Source organism: Leptonychotes weddellii, chromosome 8, assembly GCF_054177405.1.
Source record: "Leptonychotes weddellii isolate Sample4059 chromosome 8, ASM5417740v2, whole genome shotgun sequence".
Classification (NCBI taxonomy): domain Eukaryota; kingdom Metazoa; phylum Chordata; class Mammalia; order Carnivora; family Phocidae; genus Leptonychotes; species Leptonychotes weddellii.
In genome coordinates, this window is record NC_138376.1 from 32781869 (window position 1) to 32795670 (window position 13802).

Below are 13802 nucleotides of genomic sequence, written 5' to 3' on the forward strand. Positions count from 1 at the left end.
GTGTTGTTGGGGGGGGGGGAAATGCAAGTGTTCAGGCTGCTACCTTTTCCTGGAAGTCCCTTAGTCCATTATTAAAGGCTTTTATTATTGCCAATTCTTTTTTAAAAGATTTTATTTATTTATTTGAGAGAGAGAGAGTGAGCACAAGCAGGGGGTGGGGCAGAGGGAGAGGGAGAAGCAGGCTCCCCACTGAGCAGGGAGCCCGATGTGGGGCTCAATCTCAGGACCCTGAGATCATAACCTGGGCTGAAGGCAGATGCTTAACTGACTGAGCCCCCCAGGCGCCCCCCAATTCTATGTAATCATACTAAAAGAACAGACCAGGTGTGCTTTGTTCAGGAGCTAACCTGTATGTTCCAAGAGGGCAGAACTGTGTCAGTCTGCTTTACTGTGGCATTTCATTCCCCTGCACAGGGCCTGGTATATAAGAAAGTATCAATACATATTTTTAATTAATTAATTTATTTGAGAGAGAGAGAGTGAGTGAGTGAGAGGGACAGGTAGAGAGAATCTGAAGCAGACTCCGCACTGAGCACAGAGCCCAATGTGGGGCTCAATCCCACAACCTTGAGATCATGACCTGAACCCAAAACCAAGAGCTGGACACTTAGCCCACTGAGCCACCCAGGCACCCCTAAAAGTATCAAGAACTATTTACTAAATGCATGAATCAACAAATAAACAAATGAGCTGCCTTCAGAGCCTTTATTACATTAAAAAATTCCCTCAGTGATGTCAAGACTTCACCTTTGGGAACTGAATAGTATGTGGAAATAGCCAGAGGTTGTTTAGTGCCAAGATGTGTGAACTAGGACAGTGAGCAAAGTTAAGCAGGTAAAAACAACACCTTTTTTTTTTTGGGTCCCAAACAAGGTGTGGCACCAAGTTATGAGATTGATTTCCTTGTTTGGTGTACAATGAAATCCGAGGTCAATTCACAAAAGGAAGCAAATGGTATATGATTTTGGGGCAAGCCATTTAGGTTGCAGAAGATTCTGCCTTCCCTTTCACACACACACAAAAACAAAACTAAAGCTGAACCAGATGAGGTATCACTACCTTCTTGGCCATGGGGTTTGATGATTCTACATCTCTGGGGGCTGAGGTATGACTGGAGGGGCAAGAGAGAGCAGAAGGCCAATTCTCTGGGATGTGCATCCTAGTAGGCAAGGGGGAAGGGGTGTTGGAAGAAACAGCTTCTCTGAAACCAAAGTGGGGTCAGGAATCTGGGCACCTCTCCCTGGCTGGAAATGACACCACCGACAACCCTAATTGTGTATTATGCACTCACTTCATGCCGGCTCTGAGCTTTAAACACGTTGCCTCATTAGGTCCTTGCCATAGGGGGTCGGTCGTCTTATTATCCTCATTTTCCGGGTAAGGAAATTAAGTCACAGGGAGAGGAATGTAGCGTAGACATTTCAAGTCAATTTAGCCCCAGAATGACTAAAGGAAGATGGCAAAGGAGGATGGAACCTTGAAGGGAGTATATTCCCTGTGGCCAGATTTTATTATAAGAGCTGCGGATTGATGAAGCATATGTGAAAACCAGCCAGTGAGTGGTCTTCTGGTGGTTACTCCATGTGATCTTTGCTGACCAACCAGCAAATATTGATAATTAAATATTGTTCATGTTGAATTGTTGACCAACAAAGAGAGGGAAAAAATAAATAAAAAGTTTCTCCTATGAACAATTGAAAGAGCTAGGATCAACTGGAACATTCCGGTGATTGAACAATCAATCAAGGTAAGCAATTTTTCTGACTCACTCTGGGATGAATTGTGTTTTGTTTTTTTTTTAAGATTTTATTTATTTATTTGAGGGAGAGAGCATGGGCGGGGAGGAGGGGCAGAAGGAGAGAGAGAAGCAGACTCCCCGCTGAGCAGGGAGCCCCATGGGGGACTCAATCCCAGGACCTGGGATCATGACCTGAACTGAAGGCTGACGCTCAGCTGACTGAGCTACCCAGGTGCCCTGGGATAGGTTTTATTTTAACCTTATGGCTGCCTCTTTCTGTGCTGACTGGAGCTCTCTGGCTTCACTCTGAACAGTGTGTGATGGGCCTTGGCCCCAGTGGACTCTGATTTGAAATCCTGAAAGCATTTGATTGAAGTTCTGGTATCACCTTGCTTTCTTGTTATTTCCATCTTTGATCACAGAAAGGAAATTCTGGTTTTTGGTTCATTCTTCTATTGAAAGCGTAGTGATTAAAAGTGTAGGCTCTGGAACCAGATAGACCTGAGTTTAAATCCCAGCTTTCTTATTTATTTGTTGGATGACCTTGGGCAAGTTATCTACATTCTCTAAGCTGTAATTTTACAAGTATAATCTACTCCACTGGGTGAATGTGGGGTTAATGAGGAAATGTAAGGTGCACAGTAGGAATGCAACCAAAGGCAGCATTTACTATTAGTACCATCCATCACCATTCCGAGAAAGTCTACATATGGATGTCTATACCTGCAGGCCTGTATTAGTCCTTAGGCTGGGGTGTGAGGTGTACAGATCATGGAAAAATATAGTTCTTCCTATACAAGTGCATTTGGAGAGAGATAACACACACACACACCCCACACTCCCTTGCAGAGTTAAATGTATGGATTGGTCAACAATTTGAAGCTGGATTGTGAGGCATAGAGAGCAAATGCTATAGGAGTTTTGGGGAGACCACTGAACGGAAGTGGTCCAGGGAGTCTTATGTTAAGAGGTGAAATTTCATGGCTGGTGATACCTAGGTGAGCATGAAGAAATAAGTGTGCTTGGGCTGTCCAGAATCCTCTCTGGCTAGAGTGGGATGCGTATGTAGGGAGGCAGCGGGAATAAGGCTGCAAAGCTGGGGCCACACACAATAATATTATTGACACCAATGGGAATAGCAATCAACATTTATTTAGTTTTTCCTATGTGCAGACAACGAGCTCATGCTACACCCTTCCCATATATCACCTCATTTAATCTTTACTCCAACCCTACTGGGTATCATAGGTGTAGGTATTATTATCACAAGTTTTCAAGAAAATGAAGGCTTGGTCGCCTGGGTGGCTCAGTTGGTTAAGCGACTGCCTTCGGCTCAGGTCATGATCCTGGAGTCCCTGGATTGAGTCCCGCATCGGGTTCCCTGCTCAGCAGGGAGTCTGCTTCACCCTCTGACCCTATCCCCTCTCATGTGTTCTCTCTCTCTCAAATAAATAAATAAAATCTTTAAAAAAAAAAAAAAAAGAAAGAAAATGAAGGCTCAGAGAGGTTGGGTAACTTGCCCAAGGACACAGAGCTAGAAATCGGCAGACCCACAGTTTGGATGCACAAATATACACAGACACTGACACAGACAGACACACACAGGGACGCAGGCTCAGGCGACAGACAGTTGTCTCTCTCATTCTTTGCTCGCCTCCCCTCTAGCTGAGTTCGGGGCTAGTTCTTTCCTTTGAGGGGTCCCGGGGGAGAAAGTAAACCTTTTGCTCACCTATGCTAATATTCCTCCAGTTTTAATCCCCAGCACGGCTCCGAGGGCAGGGCTGGGATGGAGATGAGGAAAGCGGGGTGATGGGCTACAGTGGCTAAGGAAGCGCTCACCGTCAGGACTGAGTGTGCATTTTGTGTCCTCACTTGCCTTACCCTAGTTCTGACCCTGCCAGGGGCTGGGGGGCTCTGCAGCTTTGCTGTATGGACCAAGAGGGCCCTCTTTATTCCAAGGTCAGGCAGGAATTCCCAGGGCTTAGGGCACTGCTCTCCTTTCTGTCCCCACATACGAAAGCGGGATAATCTCAGATTGGTCTCAGATCATCTTTCCACTGTTTCCACCGAACCCACCCTTGTTCAGAGTGCCCCACAGCCCAACTGGGCCCTGCATCCTCCAAGGAGCCACCCTCCCAGTCCCGGCCCATACTCTCCTGCGCCTGGCTGCAGTCTCGGGGGCAGGGTGCCGCCGCCCAGGGGCAGTGGGTGGGGGCAGCTGGTGATCCCAGAGGCCTGTTCAGAGAGCCACGGAGGTCTGCCCCAGGGGCTGGGAAGTCCAGCGCTGCTCTCCCACGCCCTCTAGAGGCTTGGGGTGGCACTAGGTGAGGTACCTAGGAGGGGTCCTGATTGAGGAGGGGGCTCTGGGCTTCCAAGAATGTCTGGAAGGTGTCCATGGTCAGACAACAGCTTCATTTGAAGCCCACGGCTGGAAGGGGCCCAGCGAGTTTGTGCTGTCAGCTCAGGAGAAAGGGGTTCAAAGCCCCCCACCTCTGGGTGTGGGGGCCTTCCTTCTATAGGCCAGAGAAGAAGCTCCCTAGTCTCTGCCCAACCAGCCCAGCAGGATGGCCCCTCTCCACCTCTCACCTTCCCCTTGGGAAGCAGCAAAGGGGCTGGAGGGGCCCCAGGGAGGCCGGAAGACCACTCCTCAGATAGCCAGGGCTGCCCCTGGGAGCTTTAGGTCAGGAGGGGCAGAGGAATGAGGAGTGTGTCCCAAGGTGACTTTATGAAGACAGAAAAATGGTGGGAGGAAACTTCAACTCCTGGTTGGGTAGGACAGACAGGGAAGGGGGAGAGCGGTGACGTGGGGAGAGCCTGGGTGGATGGGAGCCTTTCCAGCCCGGAAGACTGGGTGCTGGGGACATGGGCCGCCAGAGGGAACCGGGCAGGGCCGGTCCAGCTTCCTTGTAACACACCTGCATAAAGCATTTGCAGAGCGGTGCATCTCCTCACCTGGCCCCCCGTCAACGTACCCCAGGTCACCTCAAGTTGTCCATTATGTGGCTGAGGTCTTTGGAGGGCTTGGCCTTACCCTCTGGCTCATCCTTCCCCTTTCCCGGGTCCTCACTGCAGTAAAGAGGAAGGGTCCTCCTTCCTGGGTGGTTTTTCAGCTTCCGTTCCCTTAGGAGACCAAGAGATACCTGGGTGTGGGACAGGGGAGGAATGAGTCACAGAATTGTCCCACCTGCCCAAGTGCCAGGCCAGGAGTAGAGCAAGGGAAGACCGTTTCGGACTTAGCCAGCTGGCCCTAAGTGAGGGTGGGGGTGACACCCAGAGGAGAAGCAGGCCTGGTCTGAGCATCCCAGCAGGCTTTTGGGGAGGAAGAGCCCTTGTCCTCATAGTCTGCCCTGTGGACACCCCAGTGCCTGCCCGGGCCCAAGCTAAGTGTGTGTCATCTCTACTTCTCAAACTAGGGCTCTGGGTTCCTCTAGCTAAGCTGACATCACAGCGGAGGTGCAGGACCTGCCCCAGTGAGGTAGGATGGTGCCTGGAGTGGGGCTGGGGGTGCCTAGGGCTCAGAGCCCCGGCGCTGAGGTTCCCTCTCATCCCCTCCCACCAGGGAAGGGTCTTTCCCTCCATTTCCCACAAACACTCTCTTTGCCACTTGACAGCCTTCTCATTCCATTCCCTCACTGCCCTGCTCCTGGCCCCACCACACCCCTGACAAATTCCTTCCCCCACTTCAGCTCTCAGATTGGAGGCACGGGTACCCCACCCCCCTCCCAAAGGGGGAGCCTAGGAGCTGACACCCTGTCTCTCCTCCTCTTTCTCCCACTCCCCAACATTTCGCCCCAGCTAGGAATGGGCCTAGAAGTATCTAGATAAACATACCACTGCTAGCATCCCATAAATCCCCCAGAGAAGATGAGTTTGGTGGGCCTCTGCTTAGGTAACTTAAATCCTTCTTGTGGTGATCCCAGAGCTGTTCTGGTTGATGGCAATAGGCACATGGGGGCTGGTGATGAGACAATGAACTAAAGACATGGCTGTTCACCTCCCTGCCCACCTCTGTTCCAGTAATCTTTATAACATCTCTAGAAGGTGGTCCCAGGCAGGGCTCCCTGGTGCTCCCTCCATACCTTTCAGCAGGCTGAGTCCACACCTCTCAACCTTACTGCTTCCTCCCCATCCCCCTCAGCCATGGTCTGGGAGCCCTATCAGGGTTTCAGAAATCAGTCACCCCTTCACTCTATAAAGAGGACATTGAGACCAGAGATGGGAAGTGCCTTGCTTCAGGTCACATAGCAAAGGCAGTGACACTCCCTGGTTTTGAACTCAGGTGCCCCGACCCCTAGCCACAGCCCCACCCGTGGATATCCAAGGAGCTGCTCAGGGAGCAGCAGTGCTTAAGGGCAGGGCTTTGGAGACGCTATTTGTATGAGGGGCTTTCAAGGTAACTTGTGGTGGTGTTGGGGGAGGGTGTTCAGGGGGCACCCAGCCTCTGTAGCCCTCAGTGAGGAGGGTGCCATGACCCAGGTCAGCTTGCCTCGAACCACTGGGTTTCTGGGAACACTCCTTTCTTCTCTGTGGGGCCCTGTCACGGGTGGTAGGAGCAGTGGTGGTGGTGGGGTGTGGTTGTGTGTGTGTGTGTGTGTGTGTGTGTGTGTGTGTGTGTGGTTTATCAGTCCCTGCGGCCTTCAGCCTGGAGAACTGAGGAGCTTTGGAGAGGAGGAGGTTTTGGTGGATAAGTGGCGGGGAGAGGGTCACACCATGGGGGAGGAGTAGTTCCCCTGAGTGTAAGACTCACTGTGCCTACCTCTGTCCTCTTTCAAGCCCCAGGTCATGCCGGGGGTTTGGGGGAGGGGGTTTGGCCCCCCTCACTGTACCTGTGGCTCTCTCTAGAGTTGCCACCTCAACCCCCCTGGCACCCAGATGGGCAGGAGTGTGTCCCACCTCCTAAGAAATCTCCCTTTTGCAGGTTCTCCCTTAGAGAGAAGGGGGAGTCCTGGCTTGATCTTCCCAGGAGTGGAGGAGACATAGAGGCATGAAGACCAGGGCCCCAGACAGGCCTCATTCTCAACTGGGAACTGTACATTCCAGCTTAGAGTTGAGAGCCGACTGGGGCAGGGCAGACATTCAGCTGGTGCGCCCCAGCAAGGCCACCTGATTGGTAAATAGCTGCTGTTCCAGCACCTGGTCCCCCCTACCCCCCAGCCCTCTGTGTGCCTCTCTGGCCACCCCAGTCCCTTCCTGGGTCCCCTGGACCTCCCCATGTTACAGAACCTGTAGGGTTTATGTGTGGCCTGGCCTCTGCCCCCAGCTCTATGGGAACCATAATGGGTGTTCAATATTCTGGCCATCGCTCTCAGCCGGGTGGTGGGAACTGGTCCCCATGGAGTTGACAGGGGCCAGGTCCTGGGACTTGGGGAAGCGGGCAGCAGACGCTGCAGCCCGGAGCGTGCCCTACTTCACCTCTCCTGATGCTTCCAGCTGTGTTTCGGAAGGACAGGGGTTCAAAGGAATGGGCTGACATCCAGGGAGATGTAGGCAGGACCATCTCTCCAGGGGACCCCAGGGGGCATGGGTCACACCATCTGCGCCCTCTGCAGGGCACTGCCTGGAATGAGGGATTGCTGAGCCTCTCCACATGGGAAGGAGAAGCAAATGATGAAGTCCTGGGCCTAGCAGCTGACCTGCTTCAGATGGACGCGACACCTCATGCCAGCACCCCTCCCCGGCACTGCCGGGCTCCCCAGTAAGCCAGTCAACCCTTGGGTGCAGAAGCCCTACTTCCCCCAAAGGTGCCTAGCTCAGTGCTGTGCCCCAGTGAAGTGATTAAATAGCCCTTGGAGAAACAGAAGGGGCACCAAGTTGCGAGTCAAGAGATCTGAGTTTAGGTCTTGCTCCAGGTAGCTGTATGCTTTGGACAGCTCTGGGCCTCATGCTGCTCATCTGGCCCGTGAAGGGATTTTCAAACTTCTTTAGTCGTGGAACCTTTTCTTCAAATGAAATCTCAAGTGAAACTCCAATAAATACAGCCGATAAAATTGGGTGTGTGGTGCCTGGCCATTCCCACAGCCTCCCCCCACCTGCCCCGCCTCTTAGGACCTCCCTAGGCTCCCGGGAACCAGGTCTGATGTTCTCCTGACATGGATACGTCTTGACTAATTGTCTGCTTCACTGATTTACTTGAGGATATTAGGCCAGGCTGCTCCTGGGAGCTGAGAGGAGGTCTCCCCCACTCCTTGTGGCCGGCCCTGCACTTCCAGGTCTGGGAAGGCAGACAGGATGGTGGGGGTGACTCCTCTCAGGAGGCCAATCATTAACAGGCTTTATCTTTGTGGACCGTCCTGGGGGGCCTGGGTCATGGGCCAAGCTTCCGGCCCAGGCCCAGGGGGTCCCTGGGGGAGGAGGGAAGGGACACTTCTTGCTAAGAGGCAGGGACACTTTGGGTACCTGCCTCTTTTTTTCCCCCCTAGGATTTTCCTGAAGGAACCCATAGTGTAGCCAACTCAGTGACAGCCTGGTGACGCAGTCACTCTGAAGAAAGGCTAAAGAAGGAACCAAGCCAACATATCCCCCATCTCTGGCAAGCACTGTGTGATTTCTTCTTCCTTCCTTCCTTCCTTCCTTCCTTCCTTCCTTCCTTCCTTCCTTCCTTCCTTCCTTCCTTCCTGCCTTCCTTCCTCTCTGTCTCCTTCTTTTCTTCCTTTTGTTTTTATTTTTTTTTTTATCAGAGAGAGAGAGTGAGCACAAGCAGGGGGAGTGGCAGGCAGAGGGAGATGCGGGATTCGATTCCAGAACCTTAGAATCATGACCTAAGCTGAAGGAAGACGCTTAACCCTTAACCTGCTGAGCCACCCAGGCATCCCTTGTTTTTGTTTTACAGGGGGATGGGATAAACCCATTTCCCTAATCCTTTCTGTTTAACTTTAGCCGGATGCTAGCAGGTTTCTCTTCTCTGAGAGTTTGCTCACTCCTGGGGTAGGGACAGAGAAAGGGAAGGGAAATAACATGCATATGATACTTACTCTAGACCAGAGCTTCACCTGTATTCATAGCCTCCATTTATCTTCTTACAACCACAACTCCCATTTTACAGATGAGGAAATCAAGGATCAGGCAGATGATGTGACTTGTCCAAAGTCTCCTGGGTTGGAAGTGGTGAACCAAGATGGAATCCAGCCTGTCTGGCTTTTTCCATCACACCATAGGGGTACAGGGATGGGGCAGGGTAGCTGGTGAGGGCTTTTCACAATGAGAATTCACGAAGCCAGTGTCTTTTTAAAAAGGACAGACATTCTGGTCTCCTAGGTAAGAGAGGAAGCTGTTCTGACCTGCTGGGATTTGAGGGGTTCCCTGGAACCACACCTCCCCTCCACCACTTGGTACTGTGTCCCAGATTTCATGCATCTTTGAGTTAAGCATTGTCCTCTCCAGAAGCCTTTTGAAATACACAGACCCCTGGAAGATGTGACATTTTATATCAGTGATCTCAGTTGGATGTTTGATGGAGTGTTACAGATCCTTAAAGCTTAGGGGGTGTAACCTCCCGCTCTTATCTAGGAGGATTCTGAGGTCCAGAAAGGGGATGGACTTGGCCAAGGTCACATGGCATGCAGCAGACTTGACTACCCCCACCCCCCGCCCCCACCTCCCAGTGCTGTTTCCAGGTTTCCACCTGTCTGTGACAGGCAGATGGGAGACCAGACCTCTGGGCACCTGTTGGGGGCTAGAAAACCTCTTTCTGCTTTGTGCCCTGCCGAAGCTGAGTGGCCCTGTGCTTGTCACAGGCTGGTGTCCTCTGCCCTCTGCTTCTTGCTCCCGGGCGAACAATAGTAGTGCTCACCATGCAAGCTGGACCTACCTCTAGTGTCTGCTTGTTTGTTTAAATTCTCTGGCAGAGACATGCTGTCCCAGAGGGCGGGGAAACCCGTGTGGGGCTCACCCCCTGAGGGACAGCATTGTCCCTGTGGGCTTTGGCTGGGAATGTTTCTGAAGAAGCCCTAATCCCCTGCCCTACCTAGCCTCAGAGTCTCTATCACCCCCAGAGAAGCACTGGGAGAACTGTGTGAGCCATCAGAATCCTCCAGACCTCACTTCCCCTGCCTGTTCTTTATCCTTGTCCGCGCTGCAGGCAAAATGCCGCTCTTCCCTCTATCCTCAAGCACCACCTCCTCCAGGAAGCCTTCCTCTACCCCCAGAAATCATGTGGCCCCTTCAGAGTTCCTATTTTCAGTTTACTGTTTGGTTCCTCTGGACAGAAAGCCCCTTCCATGCTGTTGCAGCCCCCGGGCTGAGCCAACACAGGGCTTATGGGCTGAGTTTAATATTTGCTTATGGAATAAACGTCCCGTGCTACCTCCTGCAGAAAACCCTTCTTGAGGCTCATCCCAGCCAGTTTGACTGCTCTGGCACCTTGGACCTCTTTTAGGGCCACCTTCCCACCTCACCTTCCGGTGGAGCCGTATGCATACCCGTCCATGGGCAGCTATGTTCCAAAGCAGGCATTTTCACTCGTGTCTTACAGATGAGGGGAACTGGGGGGTCAGAGAGGTTGAGTAACTTGCCCAAGGTCACTCAGCTAAAGAGTGGCAGACAGGAGTGTCACTTGTGTCCATTTGGATCTAAAGCCCCCGTACTCTCCACTGCCCTATATCTCATATAGCATCAGCACTGTGCCTGATGCCTGGTAGACCTCGGGAAAGATCCACGGCTGGAACGAGGCTCAGTTCCCAGGCAAGGCCCAGGTCTGAAGGGGGAATACAGCTTTAGGACCTTAGCTGTCACCTCGTGCTACCCCTCTTCCCAGGAGAGGGACTCCCTCCAAGACTGGGTGGGGGTGTGTGAGCAGGGGCAGCAATGGGTAGGACGGGGGGTCAGACTTTGAGGGGTAGCACAGACTGGGGGGGTCAAGAAGTGAGCATGTCAGGGAGAAGCAATCCAGGGAGAGAGCCTGGCATTCAGGGATTAAACCGATGTCTGTAAGGGACAGGCAGAGACTTGGCTGATAGGGGCTAGGGGTGGCTCCCCCAGACAGTGACCCTGCCCTGCCCGGCTGCCCCTTCTCCTGCTTGCTCACCATCCCTCTTCCCTCCGCTCTTCCTGACGGGCTTCTCTGGGGTTAGCCTCTCAGGCTTTCTCTGCTCCAGTCTCATTACCAATCATCATCAATGCCTATCATTACCCCAAGTCAAACCTCCAGATCCAGATGGGGACGGGAAGCTGGCACAAGGAAAAAGAGGCCCTTCTTCCTTGAGGGAGAGACCGGGTGCGTGTGTGTGTCGGGGGGAGAGACAGACAGAGAGAGGGAGAGATTGACCCGCAGCCAGAGACAGCGAATTGAAGGGAGCCAACCCAATTCTCTCTCCTTCAATTCAACAGGTTTGTGTCCCTGTCTTTCCAGTGGATCAGATCTGTGTCTGGCTAGGTGCCCGGGGAGTCAGGGGATGGCGTGAGGGAGGAGACCTTTCTTCCCATCGCGGCAAAACCACCTGGAGAAATGCTTACACAACAGCAAGAATGAGCCATTCTCTCCTCACCCTCCTTCCCCGCTTCAGAGGGGCTCTGTCCCTTCATCTGTGGGTTTGGAGGTTAACCACCCACACTCACACAGGCAAGAGCTTCCCTGAACACCAGAGTGACAGGACATCAGGACAAAGTACAACTACTGTGCCTTGGGTCTGATCACTACTTGGTGATACAGCTGGCTCCTGGCTACCTTTCACGCTCTTCTCTACCCCCACCCCCACCCTCTCCCCACATCCCCCTCACCTGGAACACCTTCCCCTTCCTCCTTGGCTCCTGCGGAACTGCTTCAGAGCCATAAGCTAAGGCGGCCCTGGTCCTGAGGCCTCTGAATGGGGCTGAGGATGACCTTGGAGGGGACACAGCATGACCTCTGTCTGGGCCGCTCTCTGCTCCATGCCCCACCCTCCATGTTGCTAGGTGACCTTGGGTCCTTCTGTACCCTTGGGAGTCTTTGGGTGTTCAGTCTGTCCGGATGCTCCCTGCCCTGCAGCAGCCTGTGGAGGGAGGATGGTGGAATCAAGTTTGCTGGTGGGATTAAGTCTGTGGGAGGAGAGGGTGCTAGAGAGACACGATGTGGTCTTATGACGGTTGATTTGTGTTCCTGATTCCATGGGCTTTTTGTCCTCTTTCTGGACGACCCAGGTGTGTTGGGCTCTCAGTTCGATGGTAATGTGGGCAGTGGCTGGGTGTTGTACATCAGGGTAGTGTATTGTTGGGAAAGCTGGTGACACCACACTGGGGGAGAGCATCCAGAGGCAACCCTCCTCGGAGTCACCACTGGCTTGTCTCTGAAATGAGGGGTGGGGGGTGGGGGACCCCTCCCCACCCTAGAGAAGGGTGCTCCAAAGCCCCTCAGGCCAGGATGCAATTCTGCTCCCTCATTCCCTTGGTTCTCTGGGCCAAGTGCACAGAGGGAGCCTCGAATAGGTAGCTGAGACACACCTTACTTAATACCACCAAGGGGGACATTTGGTTCAGGTTGGGGAAAGCCCTGGGGTTATTGTGACAAGTGACAGCCACCCCTCCTTGGAATCCCTCCATTCTCCTCTCAACTTCAGGGTCTTTTACTAAGACCTCCTCTTTTGACCTCTTTAGGGCCAAGGAAGGCTGAGTTGAGGAGGGATGCGGTGGAGGGGGCCAGCATGAGTGCCTGCTCATGTTGCTGGGAGCCTCGGTCCTGACTCTGCCTGCTCCAGGGCAGGGATGAGGGAGGGGGGCTCTGCCAAAGGACCCACATCTTGGGCTCTGGCGGTGCCAGATGTGGAGCAGGTTGGAAGGAGGAAATTTAATCGCTTCCCTTCCATATCCCATGCAGCACCTTGCAGCGTGGAGCCTAGGTAAGGAGGCTTGCCTGGGAGCCACCCCCCCTCCGCCGAGCCAGCAAATAAACATGTACTAACCCTTGTCCCTGCTGCTGGGGAGCTTGCCAGGCGGTGCAGGCAGGACTGGAGGCATGAATGATGCAAAGGGTAGGATGGGGTGGGGGTGGGCAGCCCCTCTGCTCATAGGGGCCTCAGGACACTACGCCCGTGGAACTGGGCTGCTTAAGAGGTAACCTAGCACCCTCACTAAACCACAGTACCATGTGCCGAGGCAGGGGGTTGGCTGAGTAACCTCCCTGGATCGTTTGGGTCAATTTGGGGGAAGTTGCGGCATTCCCGCTCTCAGCCCAGACACTCACAGAGGCTACATCAGCCCTGGGCCAGGCCCTGCCCAGATCTGGATGAAAAATGAGACTGGTTGGTCCCTCTCTTCCCTCAGGTATCAGAGCCCCCTCTTTGTTCCCTGGGGGAACCAGAGCTGCTGGGTCAAAGCCCAACCAGGAATTTTTCCAGGCTGGTTCCTATAGGCAAGGGTGGGGTGGGGGGGCCTCAGGGAGCACTTAGGGAAGACCAGAGGAGTTGGAGAAAAGGGGGCTTTGAAGGGAGCGGGTGTGGAGTGGGGAGACTGGGGGAAAGAGGAGAGAGGCTCCCAGTTGGTAGAAGTAGGCAAGGGATCCTAGGGGTCTGGGGGTCCTGAGGAGAAACCCCAATTCTGTTCAGAAGATGAGCTGAGAGACTGGGCTGGGGCTGATAGAAGCCTTGGCCCCCAGCCTGGTGGGAGCTCCGGGCAGCTGGCCTACAGACGTTCCTTAGTGTTGGTGAGTAGGTTTGAATCATCACTCAGGCCCTGGCCTCCATCCGCCCCCACCAGCCCCCTGGCCTCAGTTCCCTGGCAACATCTGGGGGGGGGGAGAGCAGGAACAAGGGCTTCTGTCTGCCCAGCTGCCTCTCCCTTTGGGCTCTGCCAGACTCCACAGTGCATACGTGGGCTCCAACAGGTCCTCTTCCCTCTGGGCCACTGACTAACCCCAGAACCACACGGCTTCCCATTTTCAGCCCTACAAACCTGGTGCCAAATAATTTTCCCCAAGGAAGCTTCCCTGGACACTTCCCAAAGGACCCCAGTCACCCCAGTCTGTTGGCTGTAGCTCACTCTGATGTCAGCAGGCCAGATGAAGTCTCCAGATGGGCACATTGTCCACATGGATTTGTCATGCCTCTTGTGCCCAGCATTGGGCTCTCTGCACGTGGGTCCATTCGAGTCCCAAACA

The 13802-nt window shown here is 53.5% G+C and overlaps 1 protein-coding gene across 1 annotated transcript in view; it reads left to right on the top strand.

Annotated features, from left to right (window-relative positions):
• Positions 1 to 13802, top strand: part of POLH (DNA polymerase eta) — a 277794-nt gene that overhangs the window by 133020 nt on the left and 130972 nt on the right. The gene's annotated exons all lie outside the window — the stretch shown is intronic.